The sequence below is a fragment of the Apium graveolens genome, chromosome 1, assembly GCF_009905375.1.
Source record: "Apium graveolens cultivar Ventura chromosome 1, ASM990537v1, whole genome shotgun sequence".
Taxonomy (NCBI): Eukaryota; Viridiplantae; Streptophyta; class Magnoliopsida; order Apiales; family Apiaceae; genus Apium; species Apium graveolens.
In genome coordinates, this window is record NC_133647.1 from 187,186,036 (window position 1) to 187,197,737 (window position 11,702).

Here is an 11,702-nt window from a genome sequence, read left to right on the forward strand (position 1 = left end):
GTGGAACCCCGAAGTGATGCAGAAACTTTCGGAACTTGTTCCCAAAAAACTATGTTCCGTTGTCCGAGACACAAACTTTTGGGATCCCGAAACTGAGAATAATATGCTCTAGAAAGAACGTTTTGGCCGCTTCTTCAGTTATGATGGATAACGGCCTGTCTTCGACACACTTGGTCATGTAGTCGATGGCGATTATGCAGTGCTTTACCTGTCTGGTGCTGGTGGGAAGAATGCCGACGATATCTACGGACCACATGGCGAACGGAATGGGGATAAGAACATAAATCATTTCTTCAGGGGCTACTTTGGGACGGTGGCGAATAGCTAACACTGCTTGCACTTCTTTGCATATTTGCTCGCATCAGCACACAACATTGGCCAAAAGAACCCTTGTCGAAGGATCTTAAAGGCAAGGGACCGTCCGGCCAGATGTTCTCTGCATATCTCTTCGTGCACTGTTTCTAAGGCCTGTTGTTGTTTTGCTATTTAAACATCTTAAGAGGGGTTGACTAACCGATCAACAATACATCCTTCCATTGATGATGGTGTAGCTTGATGCCCTGTACTTTACTTTTAGGGCTTCCCTTCGGTCCAAAGGCAGGATTCCTTTTTCCAGAAAATTCCGAATAGGAGTCATCCAATCGGCGCCTTGGTAAACCTCGAGGCATTCTTTCTTTTCGATTGAAGGCGCCTTGGCTTCGGTGAGATAGATAGAATTAGTCAAGCTCTGCGTCTTGGCTGAAGCTAGCCTGGATAGGGCATCCGTTCTACTATTGTTTTCCCTTCCTATCTGGATTAACTCAAAAGTTTCAAATGACAAAGAAATTTTTTTTACCTTAGTGGCATAAGCCTTTATCCGGGGATCCCTTTGTTCATACTCCCCTGAAAAGTGCTTGACCGCCAACATGGAATCACTAAACGCTCTCAAGTGCTTCGCCTCGAGCCTTCGAGCTATCTAACCCTGCCAGGAGGGCCTCTTATTTGACTTCATTATTAGTGAGGGGGAAGTCGAACCATATGGCTTGACATATTTCAAATCCATTGGGGCTGGAGAGGATTAAGTCGACCCCATACTTTTTCCCGGTGACCGATCCGTCTACAAAGAGCTTCCATTTACTCGGGGTCTGAATGAGTTGTACCTCCAGTGTAAGATCCTTCGGTCCGGATAACGAGCAGTTGACCGTAAAGTTTGCCAAATCTTGGGCTTTGATCGCCCTTCGGGGGACGAACTCGAGGTCATATTCTCCCAGCTCGATGGACCAAGCTACAACTCTTCATAAAGCTTCCGGCTTTGTCAGAATTTTTTTTAATAGCTGATCAGTGACGATCTGAACTATTCGTCCTTGAAAATAATGTCGCAATTTTTGGGAGGCATGACCAACCCATATGCAAATTTCTCGGTATTGGGGTACCTTGTTTCTACATCCTTAAGCGCATGGAATACGTAGAAGATAAGATGTTAGTTCCCCTCATGATTTTTTACAAGTACCGCCCCCACTGTTCGGTTGGACACAACCAAGTAGAGCTAAAGGGTTTCCTTCAATTTAGGTCATTAAGAGTAGTGCCTTAGTGAGATATTATTTTACTTTCTCAAATACCTTTTGACATTCGGGCCCCAACTCAAAAAATTTCGATCCTTTAAGCACGGCAAATAAAGGGAGTGCTTTCTCTCCTGACCTTGAGATGAATCTCCGAAGGGCTGCCAGTCGGCCGATTAGCTTTTGGATATCCCTGATGCATTTGGGAGCCTCTATGTTGATAACTGCCTCAATTTTCTCCAAATTCGCCTCTATACCACGGGCACTAACCATGTAGCCCAGGAATTTTCCACTTGCCACTCCGAACGTGCCTTTGTTCAGATTTATCCTCATGTTATTCTTTCAGATAGTCTCAAATCATTCTCTTAGATCTTTGACATGGTCTTAGAATAGGGACTTCAAGATCATGTCATCTACGTAAGCCTCTATATTTCGACCAATATGTTTCTTGAACACTTTGTTCACTATTCGCTAAAACGTGGCTCCGACATTCTTAAGTCTGAAGGGCATTTTAATATAAGCATAAGTCTCCTTCGGAGTTATGAATGCTGTCTTGGGCACATCCTTGTCGTTCGTGGTAATTTGATGATAACCAGAAAAGCATCAAGAAAACTAAGTATATGGTATCCGGCTGTGGCGTCTATCAGTTGGTCGATGCTGGGTAGGGGGTAGTAGTCCTTCAGACAAGCCTTGTTGAGATCCATGTAGTTCACGTACATCCACCACTTCCCATTGGATTTTTTAACGACCACCACGTTAGCCAACCAGTCAGGACACTCAATTTCTTCTATGAACTTAGCTTCCAACAGTTTCTCCTCTTCGGCCTCGATGACCTTTTGTCATTCCGCTATAAAGGTCCTCTTCTTCTGCTTTACTTGTTTAGCCTCAAGCTGCACATTAAGGCAATGCTTAACCGTCTTGGGATCCAAACCAGGCATGTCTTCCGGCCCCTAGGCGAACACATCATGGTACTGCAGAATCACTGCAATAACCTTTTACTTCAAATCCTTTTCCATATTCCTCCCAATTTGAACCATTTTTCCTGAATGCCCTGCATACAGTTTGACTTCTTCTACTTCGGAGGCTGGTTCAGCAATCGAACTTAAAAGATCCGCCCCGAATTTCTCCAACTCGATGTTCAGGGTCTCTCTGCTTCCACTAAGTTTGGCCTCGGCTCTTTTTATTTTTCCACTTTCATCTGGCTTTTCGTAGGCCTGATATTTTTCCAAGTCTTCTAGTATAATTATTCATGTGGTTTTCTGATCGCCCCTCATCTCTCCTACCCCCTTCTCAGTTGGGAATTTGAGTTTGAGGTGGGGTATGGACTCTACCACCTCAAAGTTTGACAGGAACGGCCTTCCCATAATGGCATTATACGGACTCTCAATCCAAACCACGTAGAACTTTACTGGATTTTTAACAATATACGACAGTTTTTCCAAAAGGAAGAGAAGAGTGATCGTCCTTCGAACGGTATTAGTATACGGTAGTTTTCCCACGTAGTTCTCCGTAGCCGTCTTGTGCTCCCTAGGTCTTCTCAATATTCTCCCTTGGCTCCTCCTTGTTAAAAACATCTTTTTATTGGTTTATATAGGCCCCAAATGGATCTGGACTCTTAAAATCATCAATTTCTACTAAAATTAGGATTTTGGGGCAAAAAGGGTTGCGCCGGCACGCGGTTTTTGGCAGAAACATGGCGCGGGCACTCAGGTTTGGGTGCGGGCGCACAAGGTTTCTAGATTTTTTTGTTGTTTCTTTTTTTGGCCGTATCTTGAGTTCTGCTCATCAGAATTGAGCGATTCAACTGCCCATGCGAAGTTAACAAGATTCTATTTAACTTGAGAATGGCCTAGACTTCCAATTAAGATCTCGTTTCAGCATAATTCCTTGAAAAGCTTCTTTCTTCCTCCAACTAATGCCTGCAATGTAAAAACACAAAAACACATCAAACATACCAGATACTTGATTCCAAAACACCAATTTAAACCTGAAATGAAGTGTTCCAAGTAGATATAAAATCCACTTATAACACCCCCAAACTTGAATCGATGCTTGTCCTCAAGCATAAACAGACTCGAAACTACAAAACAAACCTAATGCATGAATGCAACTACATGAAAATGCAACTAGATGACAATGCAATCGATCCCCTCAGAATAACCATAACCAAATGAATAAGCCAATGCCTCTAAGAATGCAACTACTTTTAACAGAGTTCGAATAAATCCCACAAACCAACTCACAAACCAGAAACATGTGTGTGTGCGATGCTTAACAGATATACTCTCGATACTAGACCAATAACCATATCCTATCTTTCATCAAAACAATCACAAGTTTATAAATAGAATAGACATTAAACACATAATGACTCACGATACCTTCATTTTACTAGAGTTATACAAAGATTCACACTATATTATTGAACACATAACAATAACAAATGCTTATTTGACTGTGTAATGAATGAGGTCCCACAAAACTTATACAATAACACCCATGTAGCGAGCGTTAGGTTAACGGATCCCAGACTATCAAAACCTCAGGTCACTAGGCACAAACTCCCCTAGAACTTAATTGTTCGAGTATTAAAGAGCTCACCCTTGGTCAATTATGCATAACACATATTTTTTTTCTTTTTTTTTTCTTTTCCTCTTTTTTTTTCAATTTCTGAATGAGTGTGTTTCGCTTCATCTCATTCAACCCTAGACTACTCATAAAATTTGAGCTGGCGACTAGCCATTTGACGCCTAACCTTATTCACAACTAGCAATGAAATCCCAGTTTTTCTCCAGTTTAAAAATCCGTGTTTTTATGTCATTACGAGAATAACAAAAATTCTACATATAACCAAGTGATTAAATCTCAACAAATAAACAAGTGATTTTTTTTTTATCTCAACGAATAGAGGGATGTTTAAATCTTAATGAATTAATTTGCATGCCCAGAAAAAAAAATCACAAGTCTTATAGGTTGCTTTTGATCTAGATCATGATCATACTCACATCAACATCAACCAAGCAAGGAAAAGCTCTCCCCCATTTCTTTCTTCTTTCATTCGGCCTTTTCAAGAAATTAAGAAATAGATTTTCAAAACTCAAGTTCTAGGCCATGGAAAATTACAAGGTTTGTTTCCTTGGATCCTATATTTCATAACTTAGTTATACCATGAGTTTAAGATCAAGATTCCATGGTTTGCTTAGCTAATCCACTCATCAAAGATGATGATGAATAGTAGTGAATAGTAACTTACTTTGATTTTCTTGATTTTCATGAAAGCTTAAGGTTGATTAAGCATAGATCAAGGTTCCTAGAGGCTTGTTAGTGACTACACACTCTCCAAAGAAGGTATAAACTCTTGAACCCTTAGTTTTAAGTTTGGTTTGTTTGGATAATAATGGTGCTTAGATGAATGGGTTTAGTTTGATGTTGATGGATGTTGGATTGTTGTTGAATTGGTGATGATTTGGTGTAATTTAAACTTTGGAAATCGTTAGGTTATAGCCGTCGTAATGCCCGATTTTCTATAAACTGTTTTGTGATTAACTGTTGGACCCGAACACCCACTTCTATAAACTAACCACTTCCATTCTTAGATAGTTTATGTTTCAAGCTTCGTTTTGATATGTGTTCGCTTGAATCCGATGTACGGTTTAGGAGAAACGACCGTTTTAAGTAACGACGTTTCGCGAACGAACCTTTACCCATCGCCTTACTTTGAAACCTTGGTTAAGGTCCTTAAATGAATAATTGGAGTATGAAACAATTATGTTAAGTGGATTAGGCAGTTGGAAGAGTACTCGCGAAAGAATCGCTTTAAAATTCTTAATGGTTAATTCATTAAAAATGGTGGAGTCGAGGGTACTCGGGCGACTTAAGTGAATCGTTAAGCGCAAAAGCGAACGTTAGAGTCTAATTGGTTAAAGTATAGATTCTTAACCGACTTTGGTTTAATTCCAACTTATATGTTGTTTATAGGTTACCAGACTCGTCCCAGACCTTTTACCACCCCCAGTCGCTCAGGCAAGTTTTCTACCCGTTATACTATTGTTGTGATGTATATATGTATATACATTATCTTGTGATAAGTGCATGAATGTTATTAGAAAATCTTGCGATATATTGGACCATGCTGATATGGTATATATGCATGTCTGTTTCATAATCTTGATATCTAATTGTTGATTCAATTGCTTATAAGTTGCATAATACATATGCTAGAGATAAGCAGTAGTTGCGTATACCCTTAGTATAGGGGACCCAAAGGTGAACATATTTCTAAACCGGGAGTCGATGTTCCCGAATATAATATATATATATATATTTATATATATATATATAGATATAGTTTTCAAAACTATTAATCGAATAAGGTTTATTCGATAACTTTATTTTATTTAATGAATATTATTTTGAATATTCATTCGAGGACTTAAGACTCCGTTTATTTTATTTAATGAATATTATTTTGAATATTCATTTGAGGACTTATGACTCCGCTTATTTATTAAATAATATTCTTTATTTTATTAAAGAATAATGTTTCGATAATCAAACTTATTTTCGATTATTCAAATAAAGATCGTACTTTCGTATAAGTATATCTTTGGTTATTTATTATTCATTTCAAGTATGAGTTTTAAAACTTCTACTACGATTATTTTTATAAGGATTATCCTTATGAGAATATTATTTAAATAATAATATTCAGATATTTTCTAATATATCGGGACTGATTTATTTTATTAAATCAGCATTACTCCAAACATTCTTAAAAATGGTTTCGAGTCTTCAAAATGATTTTAAAAGTTAGAGCGGATCCCGAAACTCGTTTTCAAATTTAAGATCTTCCTTTCGAAGGGGATTTAAATACTCGCTCAAAAATCTGAGGGATCCGGCTCCGTGATGTATTTTTTTATATTCGCAACAAGGTTACTGTTTTGATAAAAGAGTTTTTGATTACTTACCCAACACTCGGGAAGTAAAATTCTTGGAATAACTTAATCCATTAACAGGCATCGCCTGGGAAATATCGGTGAGTTTTTCTTTCCAACTAGATGCGACTTCTTGGTGGAGTCGTATCAACAAGTTCCTACTTGGGGAAATGGGAGACGAGCTTTACGTTTCAGAGTCATGGATTTCATCTGAACTAGGAGTGGCGTAAGTGGTCGAGTGGCGCCGGCCCGGCCTTATTTATTGGCCCAAATGGCCCGGAAGTTCCGCTAAGACGGTTCATTCCTTAGGAGTCCAGTGTTCGGTTGACAAGTAAATCCGACTGTTCTCCTCTACATGTATAAAATGGTGGGGTTGTACTACTGCGACTGATCATCGTGAGTGGTCTTCCTGGCGCGACAAACTCCCATAATGAGTTCATCATCCAATTGGATATTTCTGCAACACTACCCAGAGCACTTCGATAGAAAGACTACGGCTGGGCGAGTGTTGAGTGTTGGCAGGGTCGAGTTTTCAAAATGATGTTTCCATCAAATGAAGTATCTCGTAACTTCATTTCATTTTGATGATATTTCAAAGATTGATTCTATACAAGTTATGTCTTCTAGCTTTATCTTTGTGATGAACTATTTATACCTTGAACAGTAGTAGTTCAAGTTGTATTCGGAAAAAGATATAAGTATATTGGAGTATCTTGTAACTTCATCTTTTCAACTTATATCTAGTTAATGATTATCTTATGAATGACAAAGGTTTTCCGAAAAAAGTTGAGGCAAGGTTAGATATATGAGATCACCTTGCAACGATATTTTTATACAGTTATAAACTGGAACTCTGTGTATATTATACATGTCAGAGGATTTCAAAGATTGTGAAAAGTATATATGTATATATATACTGAATATTTTGCGACTTGGTCGCGTTAAGATATCAACTTGGTTCAATTCTTCTTGAACAAGACTTTCATAAGTACTATGAGAATGCTCATATATTGTTAATTATTATACATATTATTTCGGTGGGCTTGTTGCTCACCCTTGCTTTCTTCTTTCATCACACAACAACAGATAGACAAGATGAACAGGACCAAGCTCCCAATTCGTGAGCGGATAGGAAACGTTCCGCAGTTTCCTGTAGGCGTTGATGCCGTTGTAGCTGAGGTAGGAACTAGCAATAAGCTAGGCTTTCAAATTTTGTTGTACCAGACTTATGTATATTTTTGAATTGTAATAATGGCAAGGAAATATAAATTTATTCAGAAACCCTTTTGAGGTATAATGACTTATAATTGTGGAATAAAATGACTTGTGTTATTTTTGGTATTCATCTCTGGGACTATAACTTGTGGTGTGTGTGTGTATATTGTGGGGTCACAGTACGCAGTAGTTGGTTGACTGTTAAGATTAAGTATTGATAAGGGAAATGGAACTCGTGACAACCCGAATCCCCGACCCCGGATCTGGGGGTGTTACACAAGGCATACTTAGTTAGCGGGAGGATCACCCTCTTCGGGTGAAGGATCAGGTGGCCAATCAACCTCGACACCGGTGTCTCGAAAAATAGTACCGAGAGCGTGTGTCAAATATTCAGCAAAACTTCAGTAGATGTCATGCATGGCCTCAATACGCCGAATCAACCTTCTATACTGCGCATCACCAAGACCAAACCTATCAACTATCTGTGGTGCATGAGAGGCACCCTTTGTAAGCACGAGAGGAACCGACCGATCACCCTTTAGATTATCATAGATATATTCCAACCCCTTGTCGGGGGGGCACCTAAAAATACATAACTCAAATAATCTGGCAACGGTTTGAGCCCAAATGTGGGAGCTTCTTCAATAGACGGCTCGAGACTCTCCTGTGAAATTTTTAGCTCTGCTAACCCAAAAGAATCGAAAGACATATCCAACATCCTCTTCCACGGAGGTGCATTCAAAACCTGCAGTTGCACTGCCCCTTCTTCGTCTTCACTATCAGATTCCCCGTCAAGGCTCTCTCTAAAATATCTGACCTTAGCACTTGCTCAAGTTCCGAATTCACTACATATTTGACCATCTCTAATTTAAAGCATTCCTCTTCATTAGTTGGGAATTTTGTTACTTTGAACACATTAAAGGTGACCTCTTGATCTAGAATCCTCATTGTAAGCTCTCCCTTCTGCACATCGATCAGAGTTCGGCCAGTAGCTAAGAATAGTCTCCCCAAGATAATGCGAATCTTCTTATCTTCCTCAAAGTCCAGAATTACAAAATCAGCAGGGAAGATGAGTTTGTCCACCTTAACCAAGACATCCTCCACTATTCATCGCGGACAAGTGATGGAACGATCACCTAGTTGCAATGACATGTATGTCGGTTTTCGATCAGGTAGACCAAGTTTCTTGAAGATAGACAAGGGCATCAGATTGATGATATCTCCCAAATTACACAAGCATTTGTCAAAAGACAAGTTCCCAAAAGTGCAAGGAATAGTGAAATTTCTAGGGTCTTTAAGCTTCAGAGGCAATTTCTGTTGCAGAATTGCACTACACTCCTCCGTTAGAGCAACGGTTTCCAACTTCTCAAGCTTCACCTTCCGCGAGAGAATACCTTTCATGAACTTCGCATAGCTCGGCATTTGTTCTAGAGCTTCTGCAAAAGGTATGTTCATGTGCAACTTCTTGAAAACTTCCAGAAACTTGGCAAACTGCTTGTCGAACTTCTACTTCTGAAGTCTTTTAGGATATGGCGGAGGTGGATAGACTTGTTTCTCCCCTGTATTACCCTCAGGAGGAGTGTTTTCAACATTTTTCTTCTTTGATTCCACCTCGGCATCCTTCTGCATAACCTTTTCAGCAACAATCTCATTTGTTGGAATTGGCAAGGATGTGGGCACGCTCTGTATAGGCTCAGATGTGCCTTCATTCTATAAAAGAGTTTCAGAATCTTCATCTTGCTGAATTTGGAGGCTCGCGACTTTTCCAGATCTCAAAGTGATTGCTTTTACCAGTTCCTTGACTTCCCTCTCACCTGGATTGGCTTCTGTATCGCTAGGAAGTGTTCCTGGTTGTTGATTTAATAAGAAGTTAGAAATTTGCCCTATTTGGTTCTCCAGAGTTTTAATAGAAACAACCTGGCTTTTGCATATAAGAGCCCGATTTTTGCACATAAGCCTCAACTCCCTCAATTCAGATTTTTCATTCGAAGATTGACCTGCACCTCTATGAGTTTGGTGTTGCATTCTCATTGGCTGAAACTGTTGCCTTGGTGCAAATTGTTTCTAAAAACCAGGAGGATTAAATTGCTTGTTTCCAAACTACTGGAACGTCTGTTGCATCGCATTCTGATTATTTCTCCAGCTGAAGTTAGGATGATTCCAGTTGTCAGGATGATAAGTGTCTGGAACTGGTTGCTTTGATCTCTGGAAGTTGCTCACAAACTGAGTTGATTCACTAGATATATCACATTTCTCTGTCGCATGCGAACCCGCACACAGCTCACAAACACTGGTTATCTGATTAACACCACAGTTAGTCAGAGAAGTGATCTTCATAGACAACGCCTTTCATTGAGCAGTGATAGCCGTAGCTGTATCCACTTCAAGAACTCCTGCTACCTTGCCCTGTGGTAATATCTGGGTTGGATACTGATATTCATTAGAAAACATCAGTTTAATTAGATCATAAGCTTCCTCATAGCTCTTTGCCCATAATGTTCCAACTGATGCTGCATCGAGCATGGGTCTTGACTATGCTCCCAAACCGTTATAGAAGAAATTGATGATCATCCAATCAGGCATTCCATGATGAGGACACTTCTTAAGCATCTCCTTGTAGCGGTCCCAAGCTTCATATAGAGATTCTCCCGATTGCTTCACAAATTGAGTAAGAGCATTCCTGATTGTAGCTGTCTTCGCCATAGGGAAGAATTTAGTGAGAAACTTTTGAGCAATATCTTCCCAAGTAACAATCGAACCAGCTGGTAGAGAGTGTAACCAGCTCTTAGCTTGGTCCCTCAGAGAGAATAGGAACAGTCTCAGTTACACTGCATCCTCAAACACACCATTGAACCTGAAGGTGTCACAGATCTCTATGAAATCCCTAATGTGCGTATTGGGATCTTCCGTTGGAGAACCCCCAAACTGGACTAAATTCTGTACCCACTGAATCGTGCTAGACTTGATTTCAAAGATATTAACAGCATTGGATGGTCTGACAATGCTAGACTAAATGTCATTGATTTTTGGTTGAGAATAATCCATCAGAGCTTTCGTATCTGCTGCCGGTTCTCCCATTGCAATAAAAACTAGAGTACCTAAAACACAAGACTAAAGTAAACCTTGTAAGAAAATAATCTGAGTCAGTGAACTTTAACGACCACTGATGACAAGCACATAAACTAAATTTAACACTGAGTCCCCGGCAGCGGCGCCAAAAACTTGTGCGCTGTAATTCTAACGCGAAAATACCCACAAGCGTACGTGATCACAAGTAGTATAAGATTTAAGTCGAGTTCGTTCCCACAAAGACTGATTTAGATTAAGTTCATATTATGCACTTATGCAATAATGTATGATTATCGTTCAATGCTAAGATAAATAACAAATTGAGTTTTGATTTAACTAAGAGATTATACCAAATAACAATAACTAAGAGAATTACGATTGAATTACTTATATGAGAATAAACATGGGATTCTAATTTTATTAAATACTTTATTCAAAGTTATGTTCCTTAACCCTAGAATGTGATGGTGATGACAACTAATCAGATAACATGAAAGTAGTATACGCTAACTTTTGTTATACGCATACCCTACTATCAAACATCCACAATTAAGATAGAATTTGAATAGACACCAATTATGCTTAGTCCCTATATGTCTATAAGGATTGAAAATATAATGGTTTAAGAACAAGTTATCTATCTTGATTACATAGGGTGAATAAGATGGTTAAAATTACTCACGAATTATGCATGTCAATTCATACATAAACCTATACTAGCATGGCAAGTTCTAAACCTCTATATTCACTATCGCTTTAATAGAGATTAACAAAAAATCTTAGATGTTAGCTATGCATCAAAGACGAATAAGCACAACCAAACTAGGAAATCATATATCACCACACACTAAAGATTATAAAATAATTAACTATTGAAATACATAGATAAATTCGTTATAACCCCATCACAATGATTAGTTCATAATCAAACTCATCGTCAGCATGA

General features: G+C 39.0%; 1 non-coding gene across 1 annotated transcript; it reads left to right on the forward strand.

The window, feature by feature from the left end:
• The first annotated feature begins 10,268 nt into the window (after nt 1-10,268).
• Nucleotides 10,269-10,375, forward strand: LOC141682487 (small nucleolar RNA R71). The gene has a single exon (XR_012559795.1). It is a non-coding gene; the product is annotated as a small nucleolar RNA R71 (small nucleolar RNA).
• The last annotated feature ends 1,327 nt before the right edge of the window (nt 10,376-11,702 follow it).